Genomic DNA, 26293 nt, shown 5'->3' on the forward strand with positions numbered 1-26293 from the left:
CCATGCGCGCTGGTCTTTTTTCCCTCCGCTGCCCCCTGTGCAGGGACACGGGAGAATTTCTTGTACAAATGTTCATCGTGGGGATCCGAATCCCTTTCAGGTTGGTGTCCTTCTGCCTGGCTCCCAGGACAGGAGGTGCAAGTGCTGTGCTGTGCCAGGCCCTGCCCCAGCAGTCCTGGCCCTGCCCTGTCCCGTGAGTCTGGGCTTCAACTTCACGCAGGACTTGGAAAAGCGCTGGAGAAAGAGCAGGGACAACCTGTACCTCCATGAGGGCACGACATCAGAAACTCATCAGCTTTTCCTTTCTCCATCAGACTGCCAACATGGGAGGACAACGACGCCTTTGCGGATCTAGGAGAGCGGCACAGCAGGTGCAATGCCAGGGACTGCCTTTACCCGGGAGGCAGGGAGGAGGCAGAGGAAGAGGGGTAAGTTGGGGAGCTGCACCTGAGGCTCTGCAGGGTACGTGTGTCACTTCAAGGGCTCAAGGGGGAAAGAAAGAGAAGAACGTGTCTGGACAATCCTGTGCTGTGGACACGTTGTCCATGAGCCCCTTTGCCTCCTCAGGCCCTGGGAACTGCTCCTGTGCTCCTCCTGCGCTGCTGAGGGCACCCACAGGCGCTGCTCTGGCCTGAGAAACCGCATACAGAGCTGGGAGTGTGACAGCTGTGCTGGTCTCGGAACGGGTATGAGGCAAAGCAGCCGGTGCCCCTGGGCTGGGGACAGTGCCCAGGCCGGGCTGGGCAGAGCCCCTCTGCTCCTGAAGGGCTGGGGGTTCTGCTCTGGCCTGGCTTGCCTCGGGCCTGGGTGGTCTTTGACATTCCTGCTTGGCCTTACAGCTTCCAGGGATGAGTCAGAGCTCAGTGGCCCCAGCCGGATCAGACAGTCAGGACTGGAGCCTGCTCGTGGCTCCCCAGAATCTGAGGCCATCAGCCCCAGCTCCCGCACCCCGGTGCCATCGGGGCTGGATCCCCAGTCTTCCTCTGCAGAGCCCAGCGGCCGCAGCAGCCAGCAACACACAGCATGGCAGCAGTCTCTGCCGTCTTCCTCGCTGGCCACCAGCAGCCCCAGCACATCAAGGTCAACGTACAACAACTCCCCTGACTCTGGGGACAGGGTCCATTCCAGACGTGCTGGGCCCGGCCGCAGGCGAACCCGCTCTCGCCAGCCAGGTCGGGCCCCAGATGGACCCGTCCGACTGAGGAGTCGCCGTGACAGGAGCAGCAGGACAACAACAAGGGCTGAGAGGCCCAGGTGAAGGGAGACACCTTCACGGGCATCCCCCGGACGCAGCCGCGCCCGCCAGCAAGGTCGGGCCCTAAGTGCACCTGTCCGCCCCAGGAGTCGCCGTGACAGGAGCAGCAGGACAAGACCAAGGACTGAGACGCCCGGGCGAAGGCAGACATCGCCACGGGCATCCCCCGGACGCAGCCGCGCCCACCAGCAAGGTCAGGCCCAGAGCCCACCTGTCCAGTCCAGGAGTCGCCGTGACATGAGCCACAGGACAGCAGCAAGCGCTGAGAGGCCCAGGCGAAGGCAAACATCGCCACGGGCATGCCCCGGACGCAGCCGCGCCCGCCAGCAAGGCCGGGCCCTAAGTGCACCTGCCTGCCCCAGGAGTCGCCGTGGCAGGAGCAGGAGGACAGCAGCCAGCGCTGAGAGGCCCAGGCGCAGGGGGACGCCGTCAGGGATGTCCCGCAGGAGCAACCGCTCCCGCCAGCGACGTCGGGCCTCACCTGGGACCTCCAACAGCAGCACCTAGTGTCGTCTTTTCTTTCTGGTCCGTCTGTTCGCTGCCGGAAGTGAAGGTGAGAACGGTCCGTACAGGGACCTTGAGATTTGCAGGTCTGTGAGCAAACCGAATTCGCTCTTGGCATTTCTACTGGCAGGAAAGTAGTCTTATGCTAAATACCTTGATTTCTGTCTCACCATGTATTAAGTGAAAAGTCACTTAAATGATGTGGCTAATTAAAAAGGACTCTTGTTCCTGCCTTTAGACTCCAACCTCAGATGCTTCCGCACTGCTTTCTCTTGAAAGTGAAGCACTCCTTGATGGGCTTGGATAGGGTTAGGGAGACATTCAGAGCAAGGTGGCTCTTAGGGAAGCTCTCTTGGAAAAGGATGTGTGCTGTCTTGCTATCCTTGAGCAATCTCATTCAGTAAAGCCAAAAGGAAGAAGAGAGAAGAGAGTGACACACTGCCTCAAGCGCCTGAAGAAATCGATCACTATATTGCTGCTGATTTCAAAGACTTGCTTGGACCTTGAAAGAACAAACCAGAAAAGACAGTGGAAATATCCTGGGACAAAGAGGATGCGCAGGACTCTGCCCCCGATGACCATTTGGGACCTTTGCCTGAGAATTAACTCAGGCCCTCGAGAAGAGCCTGCAACTTTGTAACTCCCCGGGAACAAAAGCGTTTTAGTGTGCCGGTGTGGATAACATCATGTGGTGTTGTCCAGTCAGGTAAACCACGACATCTTTGTCTGTTACAGGAGCAGCTACTTAACTCTATGTAAAGAATGTATTTAAGAGAAAGAGTGAATTTAGAGACCTCTCCTCATAGCGGATCCAGAACCTTCTCCGAAGAATTTGTTAGATTTTCATTATTTTCCGGAACACCGAAGGAAGCAGACGGGTACCAGATAGAAAATACGAGGAAACCAATAAACCTTTTACTGCTTAGAAGCGTGTCACTTTTGTTCCTCGAAGAAGTTGCCAAAGAATGTTACTTTCAAAATCCCTTCAACGATCTAACAGGAAAAAATATTGGCAAACCCTGTTAGGCAGTGTTTCCGAGCTGGGGCTGATGGTCTTGGGTGCTGGGGAGCCACGGGAAGGCTCCAGTCCTGACTGTCCGGCCAGGCTGGGGCCATTGAGCTCCGGCTCATGCCTGGCGGCTGTAAGGGCAAGCGGGAATGCCAAAGGCTCTCATGGACCCAGGCCAGGCCGGAACAGAGCAGAGCCCCCAGCCCTCCAGGAGCGGACGGGCTCTGCCAAGCCCGGCCTGGGCACTGCCCCCAGCCCAGGGACACGCGGGTGCTCTGCCCGAGAGCCGTGCCCAGAGCAGCAGAGCTGTCACGCCCCAGCTGGTTCTGGTCAGAGTGAGAAGCCAGCAGCGGCCGTGGGTGCCCTGGGCAGCACAGGAGCTGTTGCCAGGGCCTGGGGAAGCACAGGAGTCAGCCTCTGCACGGCGACACAGCACGCAGGCTGCAGGGGACAGAGCCAATGGCAGCGGGCATGAGCACCTCTGCGGGGCTCTTTGGCTGCAGCAGCATCGGCCCCAAGGGCTGCTCCGTCCCTGCCTGCCTGCCTGCCTGCCTGGCTGATGGGCAGGGCCGGAGGCCTTGCAGAGCAGGGGCCATTGCGGGCACGGGTGTCCCAGGAGCTGCCCCCCGGCCCAGCTGGGCCCCACTTGGGGAGGAAGGAGGCTCCCAGCCACGGCATGGCTGAGCAGCTCCTGCCTCCCCCTGCCTCTGCCCTGGGCCCCACATCGCCTGCCACAAGCGTCCCTGGGCCAGGCTGTGGGAGGGCGGCTTTGCCCTCACCTGGCTGCCGGGCACCAGGGCCCTCCTGCTTGCTGTCGCGCATGGCAGCTGTCGGCGGGGAGTCCCTGTCCAGAACTGCCACAGTCTCCTCCAGGTGCTGGTCCTCTCTCTCTGTGGGAGAAAGAGGAGTGTGGAGAGTTTGCAGAACAGGCCCAGGGCCACGAGGGCACTGCTCCCTGCTCAGCCCCGCGTGAGCCCTGCTCCCGTCCGCCTTCTCCTCCCGTCGTCGCCTCGAGGACCACCGCGGACGGCTCCGCTTGTTCCTCCGCCGATTCTGGGAATGGTGAGGCAGGTGAGCCTGCAGCACAGGCCCAGAGCCCCGAGGTGTGGGGTTCCTCTGGTCGCTGGGCAGCAGCGTCCCTGCCCTGCCTTCTCCTCGCGTTGTCAGGTCGCACTGAGCCACGGCCTGAGCCCAGCGTTGCCTTTTGGGGCCAAAGGAAATCTCTGCTCCTGCCTCTGGCACAGGGCATTCTGCCAGCAGGTCAGGGAAGGCTGTAGCCCCCGAGAGAGGCGTGAGCAGTGGAGGAAAGCCAGCATCTCTCCAGTCTTCCAAAAGGGCACTAAGAAGGAGCCAGGAAACTGCAGGCCCATCAGCCTCAGCTCCATCCCCAGAAAGGTGACAGAATATCTCCTCTTGGATGTCATCTCTAAGCGTGTGGAATAGCAGGAAGAGAAAACTGGATGGGCTTAGCAGCTGTTCTGCAGGGCAAACAACTGAGTTCGCAGAAGAAGAAATTCATAAAATACGGGTTTATCCATGGCAAGGACGCAAACAAGGCCGTCCGCATGGAAACTGGAAAACACGTCAGGGTTACTTGTAGTTAGAGGACACGTGCCTTAGTCGGCAGCGTACGTGCCTTAATAATTTGTGGTAAGCTCTTGCCGATGAATTATTGACGTTAAATGCTTTGCACCAATAGAATACAATAAGCTATTGCTTTGCCCATTGAATAGGATGAGCTGTTTTGATGTAACTAGTGGCTTAGGATCACACTTTTTTAGGGGTATAAAACTTGAGAACAACTTGTAATAAAGAAGAAGCCGTTGTTGTCACTGCACAGGTGTATGTGTATGTCTCGTGTCCATCTCTACTGCGACAGAAAACCATGCTTGGCCAATCTCATAGCCACCTCTGCTGCACTGACTGGCTGGGTTTGTGAGGGGAGAGCAGTGGCTGTTGTCAGCCGGGACTCCAGCAAGGCTTTGTTCCGGCCTCCCTTATCACGGTCATGGGGCAGCTCAGGGACAGTGGCGTGGAGAAGTGGGCAGTGGAGCTCCAAACCCAGACAGCTGCGAGCTCAGGGGGCCGTGCTGGGGCCACTCTTGTTTGCCTTATTCCCCAGCGACCTGGCAGAAGGGACAGAGCGCTCCCTCAGCACGTTTGCGGATGGGACAGAAGCGGGAGCAGGGGCTGGTGAACCACACGGCTGTGCTGCCTTTCAGTGAGACCTGGACAGGCTTGAGAGTTGAGCAGAGAGGGGCCTCGTGAAGTTGCACAGGGGAAAGCCTCTAGAAGAGCTTGAAGCTTTGTAATTACCAGGCAGCAGAAGTTTTCTAGTATAGAGGAGTGTATAACGTCATCTTGTGATGTCCAGTCAGGGAAACCACTGCATCTCTTTATGTTAGAGGAGCAGTTTCTTGTAGGTATGTAAAGAAAGCCTTTGAGAAAAACACTGACTTCAGAAACTTCCTCTAATATTATGTTGGATTTCCATGATTTTCTGGAATGCCAGGCCAAGCATAAGGATTCCAAAAGGAAAGTGAAAGCCAATTAATAAATCTACTTGTAGAGGTCAGAAGCATTTCCCGTTTGTTCCTCGAAGAAGTTGCCAATGTTACTTTTGAAATCCTTTTAAAGATCTAATAGGAAAAAGCATTGGCCCCAAGTGTTAGCCTGTGTTTCTGAAGAGGAATATGCTTTTTGTGTCTATTCAATGTTTGTAGCAGGGTTTGGTTTTTTTTTTTTTTCGTGTGTGTGCTTTGAATGTGAGTCTTTGCAGGACTTTGAATAATTCGATCATATACCCAAGACAACATTTTACTGTGTCCTGCTGTCCAGTGCTGAACAGGGTTGAGACAGAGCAGGTAGCTCCGTGTCTGTATGAAACTTGCAGGAGCAGCACCAGGAGCAGCAGCAGAGCAGTGCCCGATGGTTGCCTCGGGGCCTGGCATTTGACCCTGCACTTGCTGCAGGAGTCCCTGCCTGGTTCCCTGCTGACCAAACCTTCGCAGCCATCCCAGAACCTGGGTTCCCAAGGGGGCCGCCTCAAGTGGTTGCCAGGCACCTGAGGCCATGGCTGCCCAATGTTGGCTGCACGATGCTGATGTCAGCGTGGCCATTGTGACCCGTGCGACCAAGGCCACAAGAGGCAACGCTGGGCTCAGGCCGTGGCTCAGTGCGACCTGACAACGCGAGGAGAAGGCAGGGCAGGGACGCTGCTGCCCAGCGACCAGAGGAACCCCACACCTCGGGGCTCTGGGCCTGTGCTGCAGGCTCACCTGCCTCTCCCTTCCCAGAATCGGCGGAGGAACAAGCGGAGCCGTCCGCGGTGGTCCTCGAGGCGACGACGGCAGGAGAAGGCGGACGGGAGCAGGGCTCACGTGGGGCTGAGCAGGGAGCAGTGCCCTCGTGGCCCTGGGCCTGTTCTGCAAACTCCTCACACTCCTCTTTTTCCCACAGAGAGAGAGGACCAGCACCTGGAGGAGACTGTGGCAGTTCTGGACAGGGACTCCCCGCTGACAGCTGCCATGCGTGACAGCAAGCAGGAGGGCCCTGGTGCCCGGCAGCCAGGTGAGGGCAAAGCCACCCTCCCACAGCCTGGCCCAGGGACGCTTGTGGCAGGCGATGTGGGGCCCAGGGCAGAGGCAGGGCGAGGCGGGAGCTGCTCAGCCATGCCGTGGCTGGGAGCCTCCTTCCTCCCCAAGTGGGGCCCAGCTGGGCCGGGGGGCAGCTCCTGGGACACCCGTGCCCGCAATGGCCCCTGCTCTGCAAGGCCTCCGGCCCTGCCCATCAGCCAGGCAGGCAGGCAGGCAGGCAGGGACGGAGCAGCCCTTGGGGCCGATGCTGCTGCAGCCAAAGAGCCCCGCAGAGGTGCTCATGCCCGCTGCCATTGGCTCTGTCCCCTGCAGCCTGCGTGCTGTGTCACCGTGCAGAGGCCGACCCGGACATCTGCGGCGACCAACTGGAGAAGTGCGGGCTCTGTGCCCACGCGTTCTGCCTGGTGAGTGGCTCTGGGTGCTCCCTCCACCATTGCAACGGGCAATTCCTGCCTCTCTCTCCTCATCTGCTCGTCCCCTTTGCTGCAGTTCTTTGCCACTCTACTTTCTCGTCAAGAGAACCGTCGTGTCGGACTCATGGGGTTTCTTCCTCGAGATATCCAAATTGCAGTCTGGCGGGCGGCACAAAAGGTGAGCGCCTGACAAGAGCAGGGAGATTTGTGCCAGGCGAGGTTTGCCAGAGCTGAGCCCAGACACTTGGAATGAAAGGCCTGCCCTTCCGGCCGGCTGGGGGACAAAGTCTGGCTCCCGGCAGCTGCACCGAGGCTCTGGCACAGGAGGCTCCTCCACCAGACGGCTCTGTGGGCTGAGACCCAGCAGTGGCCACATCCTACGCCCTGCCCGGAGCCGTGGGGCTGCCTGGGGAGGCCCCGAGGCTGCTGCTGATGGCGCTGCTTGGCTCTTTCCAGCGCTGCTGCGTCTGTGGCCAGAGCGGGGCAACCATCATGTGTTGCAAGGAGGACTGTGACAGATGGTTCCACCTGCCCTGTGCCAAGGAGGGCGGCTGTGTCAATGTATACGTTACCCCATACAGGTACCTCCTCGCCCCTTCTGGCCACCCCTGTGGAACGGTGTTGCATTTCTCACTTTGCCCATCCATTTTCCTCCAGCTCCTTCTGCCCTGAGCACCGTCCAGAGCAGGACGTGGAGGCGACTCCAGAGCCGGGCACCGACTGCCCCATCTGCATGGAGCCTGTGGAGGATAGAAAGACCTTCCGAACCCTGGTGTGCCCAGCGTGCAAAAGGGCCTGGTTCCACAGGGACTGCATCCAGGTAGGAGCCATCCCCTCAGCCCCGGGCCACAGCAGGTGCCCAGCGGCACCAGGGCCTTGCTCACCCTGCTTCTGTTTGCCCTGCAGGGACAGGCCATGCGCGCTGGTCTTTTTTCCCTCCGCTGCCCCCTGTGCAGGGACACGGGAGAATTTCTTGTACAAATGTTCATCGTGGGGATCCGAATCCCTTTCAGGTTGGTGTCCTTCTGCCTGGCTCCCAGGACAGGAGGTGCAAGTGCTGTGCTGTGCCAGGCCCTGCCCCAGCAGTCCTGGCCCTGCCCTGTCCCGTGAGTCTGGGCTTCAACTTCACGCAGGACTTGGAAAAGCGCTGGAGAAAGAGCAGGGACAACCTGTACCTCCATGAGGGCACGACATCAGAAACTCATCAGCTTTTCCTTTCTCCATCAGACTGCCAACATGGGAGGACAACGACGCCTTTGCGGATCTAGGAGAGCGGCACAGCAGGTGCAATGCCAGGGACTGCCTTTACCCGGGAGGCAGGGAGGAGGCAGAGGAAGAGGGGTAAGTTGGGGAGCTGCACCTGAGGCTCTGCAGGGTACGTGTGTCACTTCAAGGGCTCAAGGGGGAAAGAAAGAGAAGAACGTGTCTGGACAATCCTGTGCTGTGGACACGTTGTCCATGAGCCCCTTTGCCTCCTCAGGCCCTGGGAACTGCTCCTGTGCTCCTCCTGCGCTGCTGAGGGCACCCACAGGCGCTGCTCTGGCCTGAGAAACCGCATACAGAGCTGGGAGTGTGACAGCTGTGCTGGTCTCGGAACGGGTATGAGGCAAAGCAGCCGGTGCCCCTGGGCTGGGGACAGTGCCCAGGCCGGGCTGGGCAGAGCCCCTCTGCTCCTGAAGGGCTGGGGGTTCTGCTCTGGCCTGGCTTGCCTCGGGCCTGGGTGGTCTTTGACATTCCTGCTTGGCCTTACAGCTTCCAGGGATGAGTCAGAGCTCAGTGGCCCCAGCCGGATCAGACAGTCAGGACTGGAGCCTGCTCATGGCTCCCCAGAATCTGAGGCCATCAGCCCCAGCTCCCGCACCCCGGTGCCATCGGGGCTGGATCCCCAGTCTTCCTCTGCAGAGCCCAGCGGCCGCAGCAGCCAGCAACACACAGCATGGCAGCAGTCTCTGCCGTCTTCCTCGCTGGCCACCAGCAGCCCCAGCACATCAAGGTCAACGTACAACAACTCCCCTGACTCTGGGGACAGGGTCCATTCCAGACGTGCTGGGCCCGGCCGCAGGCGAACCCGCTCTCGCCAGCCAGGTCGGGCCCCAGATGGACCCGTCCGACTGAGGAGTCGCCGTGACAGGAGCAGCAGGACAACAACAAGGGCTGAGAGGCCCAGGCGAAGGGAGACACCTTCACGGGCATCCCCCGGACGCAGCCGCGCCCGCCAGCAAGGTCGGGCCCTAAGTGCACCTGTCCGCCCCAGGAGTCGCCGTGACAGGAGCAGCAGGACAAGACCAAGGACTGAGACGCCCGGGCGAAGGCAGACATCGCCACGGGCATCCCCCGGACGCAGCCGCGCCCACCAGCAAGGTCAGGCCCAGAGCCCACCTGTCCAGTCCAGGAGTCGCCGTGACATGAGCCACAGGACAGCAGCAAGCGCTGAGAGGCCCAGGCGAAGGCAAACATCGCCACGGGCATGCCCCGGACGCAGCCGCGCCCGCCAGCAAGGCCGGGCCCTAAGTGCACCTGCCTGCCCCAGGAGTCGCCGTGGCAGGAGCAGGAGGACAGCAGCCAGCGCTGAGAGGCCCAGGCGCAGGGGGACGCCGTCAGGGATGTCCCGCAGGAGCAACCGCTCCCGCCAGCGACGTCGGGCCTCACCTGGGACCTCCAACAGCAGCACCTAGTGTCGTCTTTTCTTTCTGGTCCGTCTGTTCGCTGCCGGAAGTGAAGGTGAGAACGGTCCGTACAGGGACCTTGAGATTTGCAGGTCTGTGAGCAAACCGAATTCGCTCTTGGCATTTCTACTGGCAGGAAAGTAGTCTTATGCTAAATACCTTGATTTCTGTCTCACCATGTATTAAGTGAAAAGTCACTTAAATGATGTGGCTAATTAAAAAGGACTCTTGTTCCTGCCTTTAGACTCCAACCTCAGATGCTTCCGCACTGCTTTCTCTTGAAAGTGAAGCACTCCTTGATGGGCTTGGATAGGGTTAGGGAGACATTCAGAGCAAGGTGGCTCTTAGGGAAGCTCTCTTGGAAAAGGATGTGTGCTGTCTTGCTATCCTTGAGCAATCTCATTCAGTAAAGCCAAAAGGAAGAAGAGAGAAGAGAGTGACACACTGCCTCAAGCGCCTGAAGAAATCGATCACTATATTGCTGCTGATTTCAAAGACTTGCTTGGACCTTGAAAGAACAAACCAGAAAAGACAGTGGAAATATCCTGGGACAAAGAGGATGCGCAGGACTCTGCCCCCGATGACCATTTGGGACCTTTGCCTGAGAATTAACTCAGGCCCTCGAGAAGAGCCTGCAACTTTGTAACTCCCCGGGAACAAAAGCGTTTTAGTGTGCCGGTGTGGATAACATCATGTGGTGTTGTCCAGTCAGGTAAACCACGACATCTTTGTCTGTTACAGGAGCAGCTACTTAACTCTATGTAAAGAATGTATTTAAGAGAAAGAGTGAATTTAGAGACCTCTCCTCATAGCGGATCCAGAACCTTCTCCGAAGAATTTGTTAGATTTTCATTATTTTCCGGAACACCGAAGGAAGCAGACGGGTACCAGATAGAAAATACGAGGAAACCAATAAACCTTTTACTGCTTAGAAGCGTGTCACTTTTGTTCCTCGAAGAAGTTGCCAAAGAATGTTACTTTCAAAATCCCTTCAACGATCTAACAGGAAAAAATATTGGCAAACCCTGTTAGGCAGTGTTTCCGAGCTGGGGCTGATGGTCTTGGGTGCTGGGGAGCCACGGGAAGGCTCCAGTCCTGACTGTCCGGCCAGGCTGGGGCCATTGAGCTCCGGCTCATGCCTGGCGGCTGTAAGGGCAAGCGGGAATGCCAAAGGCTCTCATGGACCCAGGCCAGGCCGGAACAGAGCAGAGCCCCCAGCCCTCCAGGAGCGGACGGGCTCTGCCAAGCCCGGCCTGGGCACTGCCCCCAGCCCAGGGACACGCGGGTGCTCTGCCCGAGAGCCGTGCCCAGAGCAGCAGAGCTGTCACGCCCCAGCTGGTTCTGGTCAGAGTGAGAAGCCAGCAGCGGCCGTGGGTGCCCTGGGCAGCACAGGAGCTGTTGCCAGGGCCTGGGGAAGCACAGGAGTCAGCCTCTGCACGGCGACACAGCACGCAGGCTGCAGGGGACAGAGCCAATGGCAGCGGGCATGAGCACCTCTGCGGGGCTCTTTGGCTGCAGCAGCATCGGCCCCAAGGGCTGCTCCGTCCCTGCCTGCCTGCCTGCCTGCCTGGCTGATGGGCAGGGCCGGAGGCCTTGCAGAGCAGGGGCCATTGCGGGCACGGGTGTCCCAGGAGCTGCCCCCCGGCCCAGCTGGGCCCCACTTGGGGAGGAAGGAGGCTCCCAGCCACGGCATGGCTGAGCAGCTCCTGCCTCCCCCTGCCTCTGCCCTGGGCCCCACATCGCCTGCCACAAGCGTCCCTGGGCCAGGCTGTGGGAGGGCGGCTTTGCCCTCACCTGGCTGCCGGGCACCAGGGCCCTCCTGCTTGCTGTCGCGCATGGCAGCTGTCGGCGGGGAGTCCCTGTCCAGAACTGCCACAGTCTCCTCCAGGTGCTGGTCCTCTCTCTCTGTGGGAGAAAGAGGAGTGTGGAGAGTTTGCAGAACAGGCCCAGGGCCACGAGGGCACTGCTCCCTGCTCAGCCCCGCGTGAGCCCTGCTCCCGTCCGCCTTCTCCTCCCGTCGTCGCCTCGAGGACCACCGCGGACGGCTCCGCTTGTTCCTCCGCCGATTCTGGGAATGGTGAGGCAGGTGAGCCTGCAGCACAGGCCCAGAGCCCCGAGGTGTGGGGTTCCTCTGGTCGCTGGGCAGCAGCGTCCCTGCCCTGCCTTCTCCTCGCGTTGTCAGGTCGCACTGAGCCACGGCCTGAGCCCAGCGTTGCCTTTTGGGGCCAAAGGAAATCTCTGCTCCTGCCTCTGGCACAGGGCATTCTGCCAGCAGGTCAGGGAAGGCTGTAGCCCCCGAGAGAGGCGTGAGCAGTGGAGGAAAGCCAGCATCTCTCCAGTCTTCCAAAAGGGCACTAAGAAGGAGCCAGGAAACTGCAGGCCCATCAGCCTCAGCTCCATCCCCAGAAAGGTGACAGAATATCTCCTCTTGGATGTCATCTCTAAGCGTGTGGAATAGCAGGAAGAGAAAACTGGATGGGCTTAGCAGCTGTTCTGCAGGGCAAACAACTGAGTTCGCAGAAGAAGAAATTCATAAAATACGGGTTTATCCATGGCAAGGACGCAAACAAGGCCGTCCGCATGGAAACTGGAAAACACGTCAGGGTTACTTGTAGTTAGAGGACACGTGCCTTAGTCGGCAGCGTACGTGCCTTAATAATTTGTGGTAAGCTCTTGCCGATGAATTATTGACGTTAAATGCTTTGCACCAATAGAATACAATAAGCTATTGCTTTGCCCATTGAATAGGATGAGCTGTTTTGATGTAACTAGTGGCTTAGGATCACACTTTTTTAGGGGTATAAAACTTGAGAACAACTTGTAATAAAGAAGAAGCCGTTGTTGTCACTGCACAGGTGTATGTGTATGTCTCGTGTCCATCTCTACTGCGACAGAAAACCATGCTTGGCCAATCTCATAGCCACCTCTGCTGCACTGACTGGCTGGGTTTGTGAGGGGAGAGCAGTGGCTGTTGTCAGCCGGGACTCCAGCAAGGCTTTGTTCCGGCCTCCCTTATCACGGTCATGGGGCAGCTCAGGGACAGTGGCGTGGAGAAGTGGGCAGTGGAGCTCCAAACCCAGACAGCTGCGAGCTCAGGGGGCCGTGCTGGGGCCACTCTTGTTTGCCTTATTCCCCAGCGACCTGGCAGAAGGGACAGAGCGCTCCCTCAGCACGTTTGCGGATGGGACAGAAGCGGGAGCAGGGGCTGGTGAACCACACGGCTGTGCTGCCTTTCAGTGAGACCTGGACAGGCTTGAGAGTTGAGCAGAGAGGGGCCTCGTGAAGTTGCACAGGGGAAAGCCTCTAGAAGAGCTTGAAGCTTTGTAATTACCAGGCAGCAGAAGTTTTCTAGTATAGAGGAGTGTATAACGTCATCTTGTGATGTCCAGTCAGGGAAACCACTGCATCTCTTTATGTTAGAGGAGCAGTTTCTTGTAGGTATGTAAAGAAAGCCTTTGAGAAAAACACTGACTTCAGAAACTTCCTCTAATATTATGTTGGATTTCCATGATTTTCTGGAATGCCAGGCCAAGCATAAGGATTCCAAAAGGAAAGTGAAAGCCAATTAATAAATCTACTTGTAGAGGTCAGAAGCATTTCCCGTTTGTTCCTCGAAGAAGTTGCCAATGTTACTTTTGAAATCCTTTTAAAGATCTAATAGGAAAAAGCATTGGCCCCAAGTGTTAGCCTGTGTTTCTGAAGAGGAATATGCTTTTTGTGTCTATTCAATGTTTGTAGCAGGGTTTGGTTTTTTTTTTTTTTCGTGTGTGTGCTTTGAATGTGAGTCTTTGCAGGACTTTGAATAATTCGATCATATACCCAAGACAACATTTTACTGTGTCCTGCTGTCCAGTGCTGAACAGGGTTGAGACAGAGCAGGTAGCTCCGTGTCTGTATGAAACTTGCAGGAGCAGCACCAGGAGCAGCAGCAGAGCAGTGCCCGATGGTTGCCTCGGGGCCTGGCATTTGACCCTGCACTTGCTGCAGGAGTCCCTGCCTGGTTCCCTGCTGACCAAACCTTCGCAGCCATCCCAGAACCTGGGTTCCCAAGGGGGCCGCCTCAAGTGGTTGCCAGGCACCTGAGGCCATGGCTGCCCAATGTTGGCTGCACGATGCTGATGTCAGCGTGGCCATTGTGACCCGTGCGACCAAGGCCACAAGAGGCAACGCTGGGCTCAGGCCGTGGCTCAGTGCGACCTGACAACGCGAGGAGAAGGCAGGGCAGGGACGCTGCTGCCCAGCGACCAGAGGAACCCCACACCTCGGGGCTCTGGGCCTGTGCTGCAGGCTCACCTGCCTCTCCCTTCCCAGAATCGGCGGAGGAACAAGCGGAGCCGTCCGCGGTGGTCCTCGAGGCGACGACGGCAGGAGAAGGCGGACGGGAGCAGGGCTCACGTGGGGCTGAGCAGGGAGCAGTGCCCTCGTGGCCCTGGGCCTGTTCTGCAAACTCCTCACACTCCTCTTTTTCCCACAGAGAGAGAGGACCAGCACCTGGAGGAGACTGTGGCAGTTCTGGACAGGGACTCCCCGCTGACAGCTGCCATGCGTGACAGCAAGCAGGAGGGCCCTGGTGCCCGGCAGCCAGGTGAGGGCAAAGCCACCCTCCCACAGCCTGGCCCAGGGACGCTTGTGGCAGGCGATGTGGGGCCCAGGGCAGAGGCAGGGCGAGGCGGGAGCTGCTCAGCCATGCCGTGGCTGGGAGCCTCCTTCCTCCCCAAGTGGGGCCCAGCTGGGCCGGGGGGCAGCTCCTGGGACACCCGTGCCCGCAATGGCCCCTGCTCTGCAAGGCCTCCGGCCCTGCCCATCAGCCAGGCAGGCAGGCAGGCAGGCAGGGACGGAGCAGCCCTTGGGGCCGATGCTGCTGCAGCCAAAGAGCCCCGCAGAGGTGCTCATGCCCGCTGCCATTGGCTCTGTCCCCTGCAGCCTGCGTGCTGTGTCACCGTGCAGAGGCCGACCCGGACATCTGCGGCGACCAACTGGAGAAGTGCGGGCTCTGTGCCCACGCGTTCTGCCTGGTGAGTGGCTCTGGGTGCTCCCTCCACCATTGCAACGGGCAATTCCTGCCTCTCTCTCCTCATCTGCTCGTCCCCTTTGCTGCAGTTCTTTGCCACTCTACTTTCTCGTCAAGAGAACCGTCGTGTCGGACTCATGGGGTTTCTTCCTCGAGATATCCAAATTGCAGTCTGGCGGGCGGCACAAAAGGTGAGCGCCTGACAAGAGCAGGGAGATTTGTGCCAGGCGAGGTTTGCCAGAGCTGAGCCCAGACACTTGGAATGAAAGGCCTGCCCTTCCGGCCGGCTGGGGGACAAAGTCTGGCTCCCGGCAGCTGCACCGAGGCTCTGGCACAGGAGGCTCCTCCACCAGACGGCTCTGTGGGCTGAGACCCAGCAGTGGCCACATCCTACGCCCTGCCCGGAGCCGTGGGGCTGCCTGGGGAGGCCCCGAGGCTGCTGCTGATGGCGCTGCTTGGCTCTTTCCAGCGCTGCTGCGTCTGTGGCCAGAGCGGGGCAACCATCATGTGTTGCAAGGAGGACTGTGACAGATGGTTCCACCTGCCCTGTGCCAAGGAGGGCGGCTGTGTCAATGTATACGTTACCCCATACAGGTACCTCCTCGCCCCTTCTGGCCACCCCTGTGGAACGGTGTTGCATTTCTCACTTTGCCCATCCATTTTCCTCCAGCTCCTTCTGCCCTGAGCACCGTCCAGAGCAGGACGTGGAGGCGACTCCAGAGCCGGGCACCGACTGCCCCATCTGCATGGAGCCTGTGGAGGATAGAAAGACCTTCCGAACCCTGGTGTGCCCAGCGTGCAAAAGGGCCTGGTTCCACAGGGACTGCATCCAGGTAGGAGCCATCCCCTCAGCCCCGGGCCACAGCAGGTGCCCAGCGGCACCAGGGCCTTGCTCACCCTGCTTCTGTTTGCCCTGCAGGGACAGGCCATGCGCGCTGGTCTTTTTTCCCTCCGCTGCCCCCTGTGCAGGGACACGGGAGAATTTCTTGTACAAATGTTCATCGTGGGGATCCGAATCCCTTTCAGGTTGGTGTCCTTCTGCCTGGCTCCCAGGACAGGAGGTGCAAGTGCTGTGCTGTGCCAGGCCCTGCCCCAGCAGTCCTGGCCCTGCCCTGTCCCGTGAGTCTGGGCTTCAACTTCACGCAGGACTTGGAAAAGCGCTGGAGAAAGAGCAGGGACAACCTGTACCTCCATGAGGGCACGACATCAGAAACTCATCAGCTTTTCCTTTCTCCATCAGACTGCCAACATGGGAGGACAACGACGCCTTTGCGGATCTAGGAGAGCGGCACAGCAGGTGCAATGCCAGGGACTGCCTTTACCCGGGAGGCAGGGAGGAGGCAGAGGAAGAGGGGTAAGTTGGGGAGCTGCACCTGAGGCTCTGCAGGGTACGTGTGTCACTTCAAGGGCTCAAGGGGGAAAGAAAGAGAAGAACGTGTCTGGACAATCCTGTGCTGTGGACACGTTGTCCATGAGCCCCTTTGCCTCCTCAGGCCCTGGGAACTGCTCCTGTGCTCCTCCTGCGCTGCTGAGGGCACCCACAGGCGCTGCTCTGGCCTGAGAAACCGCATACAGAGCTGGGAGTGTGACAGCTGTGCTGGTCTCGGAACGGGTATGAGGCAAAGCAGCCGGTGCCCCTGGGCTGGGGACAGTGCCCAGGCCGGGCTGGGCAGAGCCCCTCTGCTCCTGAAGGGCTGGGGGTTCTGCTCTGGCCTGGCTTGCCTCGGGCCTGGGTGGTCTTTGACATTCCTGCTTGGCCTTACAGCTTCCAGGGATGAGTCAGAGCTCAGTGGCCCCAGCCGGATCAGACAGTCAGGACTGGAGCCTGCTCATGGCTCCCCAGAATCTGAGGCCATCAGCCCCAGCTCCCGCACCCCGGTGCCATCGGGGCTGGATCCCCAGTCTTCCTCTGCAGAGCCCAGCGGCCGCAGCAGCCAGCAACACACAGCATGGCAGCAGTCTCTGCCGTCTTCCTCGCTGGCCACCAGCAGCCCCAGCACATCAAGGTCAACGTACAACAACTCCCCTGACTCTGGGGACAGGGTCCATTCCAGACGTGCTGGGCCCGGCCGCAGGCGAACCCGCTCTCGCCAGCCAGGTCGGGCCCCAGATGGACCCGTCCGATTGAGGAGTCGCCGTGACAGGAGCAGCAGGACAACAACAAGGGCTGAGAGGCCCAGGCGAAGGGAGACACCTTCACGGGCATCCCCCGGACGCAGCCGCGCCCGCCAGCAAGGTCGGGCCCTAAGTGCACCTGTCCGCCCCAGGAGTCGCCGTGACAGGAGCAGCAGGACAAGACCAAGGACTGAGACGCCCGGGCGAAGGCAGACATCGCCACGGGCATCCCCCGGACGCAGCCGCGCCCACCAGCAAGGTCAGGCCCAGAGCCCACCTGTCCAGTCCAGGAGTCGCCGTGACATGAGCCACAGGACAGCAGCAAGCGCTGAGAGGCCCAGGCGAAGGCAAACATCGCCACGGGCATGCCCCGGACGCAGCCGCGCCCGCCAGCAAGGCCGGGCCCTAAGTGCACCTGCCTGCCCCAGGAGTCGCCGTGGCAGGAGCAGGAGGACAGCAGCCAGCGCTGAGAGGCCCAGGCGCAGGGGGACGCCGTCAGGGATGTCCCGCAGGAGCAACCGCTCCCGCCAGCGACGTCGGGCCTCACCTGGGACCTCCAACAGCAGCACCTAGTGTCGTCTTTTCTTTCTGGTCCGTCTGTTCGCTGCCGGAAGTGAAGGTGAGAACGGTCCGTACAGGGACCTTGAGATTTGCAGGTCTGTGAGCAAACCGAATTCGCTCTTGGCATTTCTACTGGCAGGAAAGTAGTCTTATGCTAAATACCTTGATTTCTGTCTCACCATGTATTAAGTGAAAAGTCACTTAAATGATGTGGCTAATTAAAAAGGACTCTTGTTCCTGCCTTTAGACTCCAACCTCAGATGCTTCCGCACTGCTTTCTCTTGAAAGTGAAGCACTCCTTGATGGGCTTGGATAGGGTTAGGGAGACATTCAGAGCAAGGTGGCTCTTAGGGAAGCTCTCTTGGAAAAGGATGTGTGCTGTCTTGCTATCCTTGAGCAATCTCATTCAGTAAAGCCAAAAGGAAGAAGAGAGAAGAGAGTGACACACTGCCTCAAGCGCCTGAAGAAATCGATCACTATATTGCTGCTGATTTCAAAGACTTGCTTGGACCTTGAAAGAACAAACCAGAAAAGACAGTGGAAATATCCTGGGACAAAGAGGATGCGCAGGACTCTGCCCCCGATGACCATTTGGGACCTTTGCCTGAGAATTAACTCAGGCCCTCGAGAAGAGCCTGCAACTTTGTAACTCCCCGGGAACAAAAGCGTTTTAGTGTGCCGGTGTGGATAACATCATGTGGTGTTGTCCAGTCAGGTAAACCACGACATCTTTGTCTGTTACAGGAGCAGCTACTTAACTCTATGTAAAGAATGTATTTAAGAGAAAGAGTGAATTTAGAGACCTCTCCTCATAGCGGATCCAGAACCTTCTCCGAAGAATTTGTTAGATTTTCATTATTTTCCGGAACACCGAAGGAAGCAGACGGGTACCAGATAGAAAATACGAGGAAACCAATAAACCTTTTACTGCTTAGAAGCGTGTCACTTTTGTTCCTCGAAGAAGTTGCCAAAGAATGTTACTTTCAAAATCCCTTCAACGATCTAACAGGAAAAAATATTGGCAAACCCTGTTAGGCAGTGTTTCCGAGCTGGGGCTGATGGTCTTGGGTGCTGGGGAGCCACGGGAAGGCTCCAGTCCTGACTGTCCGGCCAGGCTGGGGCCATTGAGCTCCGGCTCATGCCTGGCAGCTGTAAGGGCAAGCGGGAATGCCAAAGGCTCTCATGGACCCAGGCCAGGCCGGAACAGAGCAGAGCCCCCAGCCCTCCAGGAGCGGACGGGCTCTGCCAAGCCCAGCCTGGGCACTGCCCCCAGCCCAGGGACACGCGGGTGCTCTGCCCGAGAGCCGTGCCCAGAGCAGCAGAGCTGTCACGCCCCAGCTGGTTCTGGTCAGAGTGAGAAGCCAGCAGCGGCCGTGGGTGCCCTGGGCAGCACAGGAGCTGTTGCCAGGGCCTGGGGAAGCACAGGAGTCAGCCTCTGCACGGCGACACAGCACGCAGGCTGCAGGGGACAGAGCCAATGGCAGCGGGCATGAGCACCTCTGCGGGGCTCTTTGGCTGCAGCAGCATCGGCCCCAAGGGCTGCTCCGTCCCTGCCTGCCTGCCTGCCTGCCTGGCTGATGGGCAGGGCCGGAGGCCTTGCAGAGCAGGGGCCATTGCGGGCACGGGTGTCCCAGGAGCTGCCCCCCGGCCCAGCTGGGCCCCACTTGGGGAGGAAGGAGGCTCCCAGCCACAGCATGGCTGAGCAGCTCCTGCCTCCCCCTGCCTCTGCCCTGGGCCCCACATCGCCTGCCACAAGCGTCCCTGGGCCAGGCTGTGGGAGGGCGGCTTTGCCCTCACCTGGCTGCCGGGCACCAGGGCCCTCCTGCTTGCTGTCGCGCATGGCAGCTGTCAGCGGGGAGTCCCTGTCCAGAACTGCCACAGTCTCCTCCAGGTGCTGGTCCTCTCTCTCTGTGGGAGAAAGAGGAGTGTGGAGAGTTTGCAGAACAGGCCCAGGGCCACGAGGGCACTGCTCCCTGCTCAGCCCCGCGTGAGCCCTGCTCCCGTCCGCCTTCTCCTGCCGTCGTCGCCTCGAGGACCACCGCAGACGGCTCCGCTTGTTCCTCCGCCGATTCTGGGAAGGGAGAGGCAGGTGAGCCTGCAGCACAGGCCCAGAGCCCCGAGGTGTGGGGTTCCTCTGGTCGCTGGGCAGCAGCGTCCCTGCCCTGCCTTCTCCTCGCGTTGTCAGGTCGCACTGAGCCACGGCCTGAGCCCAGCGTTGCCTTTTGGGGCCAAAGGAAATCTCTGCTCCTGCCTCTGGCACAGGGCATTCTGCCAGCAGGTCAGGGAAGGCTGTAGCCCCCGAGAGAGGCGTGAGCAGTGGAGGAAAGCCAGCATCTCTCCAGTCTTCCAAAAGGGCACTAAGAAGGAGCCAGGAAACTGCAGGCCCATCAGCCTCAGCTCCATCTCCAGAAAGGTGACAGAATATCTCCTCTTGGATGTCATCTCTAAGCGTGTGGAATAGCAGGAAGAGAAAACTGGATGGGCTTAGCAGCTGTTCTGCAGGGCAAACAACTGAGTTCGCAGAAGAAGAAATTCATAAAATACGGGTTTATCCATGGCAAGGACGCAAACAAGGCCGTCCGCATGGAAACTGGAAAACACGTCAGGGTTACTTGTAGTTAGAGGACACGTGCCTTAGTCGGCAGCGTACGTGCCTTAATAATTTGTGGTAAGCTCTTGCCGATGAATTATTGACGTTAAATGCTTTGCACCAATAGAATACAATAAGCTATTGCTTTGCCCATTGAATAGGATGAGCTGTTTTGATGTAACTAGTGGCTTAGGATCACACTTTTTTAGGGGTATAAAACTTGAGAACAACTTGTAATAAAGAAGAAGCCGTTGTTGTCACTGCACAGGTGTATGTGTATGTCTCGTGTCCATCTCTACTGCGACAGAAAGCCATGCTTGGCCAATCTCATAGCCACCTCTGCTGCACTGACTGGCTGGGTTTGTGAGGGGAGAGCAGTGGCTGTTGTCAGCCGGGACTCCAGCAAGGCTTTGTTCCGGCCTCCCTTATCACGGTCATGGGGCAGCTCAGGGACAGTGGCGTGGAGAAGTGGGCAGTGGAGCTCCAAACCCAGACAGCTGCGAGCTCAGGGGGCCGTGCTGGGGCCACTCTTGTTTGCCTTATTCCCCAGCGACCTGGCAGAAGGGACGGAGCGCTCCCTCAGCACGTTTGCGGATGGGACAGAAGCGGGAGCAGGGGCTGGTGAACCACACAGCTGTGCTGCCTTTCAGTGAGACCTGGACAGGCTTGGGAGTTGAGCAGAGAGGGGCCTCGTGAAGTTGCACAGGGGAAAGCCTCTAGAAGAGCTTGAAGCTTTGTAATTACCAGGCAGCAGAAGTTTTCTAGTATAGAGGAGTGTATAACGTCATCTTGTGATGTCCAGTCAGGGAAACCACTGCATCTCTTTATGTTAGAGGAGCAGTTTCTTGTAGGTATGTAAAGAAAGCCTTTGAGAAAAACACTGACTTCAGAAACTTCCTCTAATATTATGTTGGATTTCCATGATTTTCTGGAATGCCAGGCCAAGCGTAAGGATTCCAAAAGGAAAGTGAAAGCCAATTAATAAATCTACTTGTAGAGGTCAGAAGCATTTCCCGTTTGTTCCTCGAAGAAGTTGCCAATGTTACTTTTGAAATCCTTTCAAAGATCTAATAGGAAAAAGCATTGGCCCCAAGTGTTAGCCTGTGTTTCTGAAGAGGAATATGCTTTTTGTGTCAATTCAATGTTTGTAGCAGGGTTTGGTTTTTTTTTTTTCGTGTGTGTGCTTTGAATGTGAGTCTTTGCAGGACTTTGAATAATTCGATCATATACCCAAGACAACATTTTACTGTGTCCTGCTGTCCAGTGCTGAACAGGGTTGAGACAGAGCAGGTAGCTCCGTGTCTGTATGAAACTTGCAGGAGCAGCACCAGGAGCAGCAGCAGAGCAGTGCCCGATGGTTGCCTCGGGGCCTGGCATTTGACCCTGCACTTGCTGCAGGAGTCCCTGCCTGGTTCCCTGCTGACCAAACCTTCGCAGCCATCCCAGAACCTGGGTTCCCAAGGGGGCCGCCTCAAGTGGTTGCCAGGCACCTGAGGCCATGGCTGCCCAATGTTGGCTGCACGATGCTGATGTCAGCGTGGCCATTGTGACCCGTGCAACCAAGGCCACAAGAGGCAACGCTGGGCTCAGGCCGTGGCTCAGTGCGACCTGACAACGCGAGGAGAAGGCAGGGCAGGGACGCTGCTGCCCAGCGACCAGAGGAACCCCACACCTCGGGGCTCTGGGCCTGTGCTGCAGGCTCACCTGCCTCTCCCTTCCCAGAATCGGCGGAGGAACAAGCGGAGCCGTCCGCGGTGGTCCTCGAGGCGACGACGGCAGGAGAAGGCGGACGGGAGCAGGGCTCACGCGGGGCTGAGCAGGGAGCAGTGCCCTCGTGGCCCTGGGCCTGTTCTGCAAACTCCTCACACTCCTCTTTTTCCCACAGAGAGAGAGGACCAGCACCTGGAGGAGACTGTGGCAGTTCTGGACAGGGACTCCCCGCTGACAGCTGCCATGCGTGACAGCAAGCAGGAGGGCCCTGGTGCCCGGCAGCCAGGTGAGGGCAAAGCCACCCTCCCACAGCCTGGCCCAGGGACGCTTGTGGCAGGCGATGTGGGGCCCAGGGCAGAGGCAGGGCGAGGCGGGAGCTGCTCAGCCATGCCGTGGCTGGGAGCCTCCTTCCTCCCCAAGTGGGGCCCAGCTGGGCCGGGGGGCAGCTCCTGGGACACCCGTGCCCGCAATGGCCCCTGCTCTGCAAGGCCTCCGGCCCTGCCCATCAGCCAGGCAGGCAGGCAGGCAGGCAGGGACGGAGCAGCCCTTGGGGCCGATGCTGCTGCAGCCAAAGAGCCCCGCAGAGGTGCTCATGCCCGCTGCCATTGGCTCTGTCCCCTGCAGCCTGCGTGCTGTGTCACCGTGCAGAGGCCGACCCGGACATCTGCGGCGACCAACTGGAGAAGTGCGGGCTCTGTGCCCACGCGTTCTGCCTGGTGAGTGGCTCTGGGTGCTCCCTCCACCATTGCAACGGGCAATTCCTGCCTCTCTCTCCTCATCTGCTCGTCCCCTTTGCTGCAGTTCTTTGCCACTCTACTTTCTCGTCAAGAGAACCGTCGTGTCGGACTCATGGGGTTTCTTCCTCGAGATATCCAAATTGCAGTCTGGCGGGCGGCACAAAAGGTGAGCGCCTGACAAGAGCAGGGAGATTTGTGCCAGGCGAGGTTTGCCAGAGCTGAGCCCAGACACTTGGAATGAAAGGCCTGCCCTTCCGGCCGGCTGGGGGACAAAGTCTGGCTCCCGGCAGCTGCACCGAGGCTCTGGCACAGGAGGCTCCTCCACCAGACGGCTCTGTGGGCTGAGACCCAGCAGTGGCCACATCCTACGCCCTGCCCGGAGCCGTGGGGCTGCCTGGGGAGGCCCCGAGGCTGCTGCTGATGGCGCTGCTTGGCTCTTTCCAGCGCTGCTGCGTCTGTGGCCAGAGCGGGGCAACCATCATGTGTTGCAAGGAGGACTGTGACAGATGGTTCCACCTGCCCTGTGCCAAGGAGGGCGGCTGTGTCAATGTATACGTTACCCCATACAGGTACCTCCTCGCCCCTTCTGGCCACCCCTGTGGAACGGTGTTGCATTTCTCACTTTGCCCATCCATTTTCCTCCAGCTCCTTCTGCCCTGAGCACCGTCCAGAGCAGGACGTGGAGGCGACTCCAGAGCCGGGCACCGACTGCCCCATCTGCATGGAGCCTGTGGAGGATAGAAAGACCTTCCGAACCCTGGTGTGCCCAGCGTGCAAAAGGGCCTGGTTCCACAGGGACTGCATCCAGGTAGGAGCCATCCCCTCAGCCCCGGGCCACAGCAGGTGCCCAGCGGCACCAGGGCCTTGCTCACCCTGCTTCTGTTTGCCCTGCAGGGACAGGCCATGCGCGCTGGTCTTTTTTCCCTCCGCTGCCCCCTGTGCAGGGACACGGGAGAATTTCTTGTACAAATGTTCATCGTGGGGATCCGAATCCCTTTCAGGTTGGTGTCCTTCTGCCTGGCTCCCAGGACAGGAGGTGCAAGTGCTGTGCTGTGCCAGGCCCTGCCCCAGCAGTCCTGGCCCTGCCCTGTCCCGTGAGTCTGGGCTTCAACTTCACGCAGGACTTGGAAAAGCGCTGGAGAAAGAGCAGGGACAACCTGTACCTCCATGAGGGCACGACATCAGAAACTCATCAGCTTTTCCTTTCTCCATCAGACTGCCAACATGGGAGGACAACGACGCCTTTGCGGATCTAGGAGAGCGGCACAGCAGGTGCAATGCCAGGGACTGCCTTTACCCGGGAGGCAGGGAGGAGGCAGAGGAAGAGGGGTAAGTTGGGGAGCTGCACCTGAGGCTCTGCAGGGTACGTGTGTCACTTCAAGGGCTCAAGGGGGAAAGAAAGAGAAGAACGTGTCTGGACAATCCTGTGCTGTGGACACGTTGTCCATGAGCCCCTTTGCCTCCTCAGGCCCTGGGAACTGCTCCTGTGCTCCTCCTGCGCTGCTGAGGGCACCCACAGGCGCTGCTCTGGCCTGAGAAGCCGCACACAGAGCTGGGAGTGTGACAGCTGTGCTGGTCTCGGAACGGGTATGAGGCAAAGCAGCCGGTGCCCCTGGGCTGGGGACAGTGCCCAGGCCGGGCTGGGCAGAGCCCCTCTGCTCCTGAAGGGCTGGGGGTTCTGCTCTGGCCTGGCTTGCCTCGGGCCTGGGTGGTCTTTGACATTCCTGCTTGGCCTTACAGCTTCCAGGGATGAGTCAGAGCTCAGTGGCCCCAGCCGGATCAGACAGTCAGGACTGGAGCCTGCTCGTGGCTCCCCAGAATCTGAGGCCATCAGCCCCAGCTCCCGCACCCCGGTGCCATCGGGGCTGGATCCCCAGTCTTCCTCTGCAGAGCCCAGCGGCCGCAGCAGCCAGCAACACACAGCATGGCAGCAGTCTCTGCCGTCTTCCTCGCTGGCCACCAGCAGCCCCAGCACATCAAGGTTAACGAACAGCAGCTCCCCTGACCCTGAGGACAGGGCCCATTCCAGACGTGCTGGGCCCGGCCGCAGGCGAACCCGCTCTCGCCAGCCAGGTCGGGCCCCAGATGGACCCGTCCGACTGAGGAGTCGCCGTGACAGGAGCAGCAGGACAACAACAAGGGCTGAGAGGCCCAGGCGAAGGGAGACACCTTCACGGGCATCCCCCGGACGCAGCCACGCCCGCCAGCAAGGTCGGGCCCTAAGTGCACCTGTCCGCCCCAGGAGTCGCCGTGACAGGAGCAGCAGGACAAGACCAAGGACTGAGACGCCCGGGCGAAGGCAGACATCGCCACGGGCATCCCCCGGACGCAGCCGCGCCCACCAGCAAGGTCAGGCCCAGAGCCCACCTGTCCAGTCCAGGAGTCGCCGTGACATGAGCCACAGGACAGCAGCAAGCGCTGAGAGGCCCAGGCGAAGGCAAACATCGCCACGGGCATGCCCCGGACGCAGCCGCGCCCGCCAGCAAGGCCGGGCCCTAAGTGCACCTGCCTGCCCCAGGAGTCGCCGTGGCAGGAGCAGGAGGACAGCAGCCAGCGCTGAGAGGCCCAGGCGCAGGGGGACGCCGTCAGGGATGTCCCGCAGGAGCAACCGCTCCCGCCAGCGACGTCGGGCCTCACCTGGGACCTCCAACAGCAGCACCTAGTGTCGTCTTTTCTTTCTGGTCCGTCTGTTCGCTGCCGGAAGTGAAGGTGAGAACGGTCCGTACAGGGACCTTGAGATTTGCAGGTCTGTGAGCAAACCGAATTCGCTCTTGGCATTTCTACTGGCAGGAAAGTAGTCTTATGCTAAATACCTTGATTTCTGTCTCACCATGTATTAAGTGAAAAGTCACTTAAATGATGTGGCTAATTAAAAAGGACTCTTGTTCCTGCCTTTAGACTCCAACCTCAGATGCTTCCGCACTGCTTTCTCTTGAAAGTGAAGCACTCCTTGATGGGCTTGGATAGGGTTAGGGAGACATTCAGAGCAAGGTGGCTCTTAGGGAAGCTCTCTTGGAAAAGGATGTGTGCTGTCTTGCTATCCTTGAGCAATCTCATTCAGTAAAGCCAAAAGGAAGAAGAGAGAAGAGAGTGACACACTGCCTCAAGCGCCTGAAGAAATCGATCACTATATTGCTGCTGATTTCAAAGACTTGCTTGGACCTTGAAAGAACAAACCAGAAAAGACAGTGGAAATATCCTGGGACAAAGAGGATGCGCAGGACTCTGCCCCCGATGACCATTTGGGACCTTTGCCTGAGAATTAACTCAGGCCCTCGAGAAGAGCCTGCAACTTCGTAACTCCCCGGGAACAAAAGCGTTTTAGTGTGCCGGTGTGGATAACATCATGTGGTGTTGTCCAGTCAGGTAAACCACGACATCTTTGTCTGTTACAGGAGCAGCTACTTAACTCTATGTAAAGAATGTATTTAAGAGAAAGAGTGAATTTAGAGACCTCTCCTCATAGCGGATCCAGAACCTTCTCCGAAGAATTTGTTAGATTTTCATTATTTTCCGGAACACCGAAGGAAGCAGACGGGTACCAGATAGAAAATACGAGGAAACCAATAAACCTTTTACTGCTTAGAAGCGTGTCACTTTTGTTCCTCGAAGAAGTTGCCAAAGAATGTTACTTTCAAAATCCCTTCAACGATCTAACAGGAAAAAATATTGGCAAACCCTGTTAGGCAGTGTTTCCGAGCTGGGGCTGATGGTCTTGGGTGCTGGGGAGCCACGGGAAGGCTCCAGTCCTGACTGTCCGGCCAGGCTGGGGCCATTGAGCTCCGGCTCATGCCTGGCAGCTGTAAGGGCAAGCGGGAATGCCAAAGGCTCTCATGGACCCAGGCCAGGCCGGAACAGAGCAGAGCCCCCAGCCCTCCAGGAGCGGACGGGCTCTGCCAAGCCCGGCCTGGGCACTGCCCCCAGCCCAGGGACACGCGGGTGCTCTGCCCGAGAGCCGTGCCCAGAGCAGCAGAGCTGTCACGCCCCAGCTGGTTCTGGTCAGAGTGAGAAGCCAGCAGCGGCCGTGGGTGCCCTGGGCAGCACAGGAGCTGTTGCCAGGGCCTGGGGAAGCACAGGAGTCAGCCTCTGCACGGCGACACAGCACGCAGGCTGCAGGGGACAGAGC

The sequence above is a fragment of the Anomalospiza imberbis genome, chromosome 11, assembly GCF_031753505.1.
Source record: "Anomalospiza imberbis isolate Cuckoo-Finch-1a 21T00152 chromosome 11, ASM3175350v1, whole genome shotgun sequence".
NCBI classification, from domain to species: Eukaryota; Metazoa; Chordata; class Aves; order Passeriformes; family Viduidae; genus Anomalospiza; species Anomalospiza imberbis.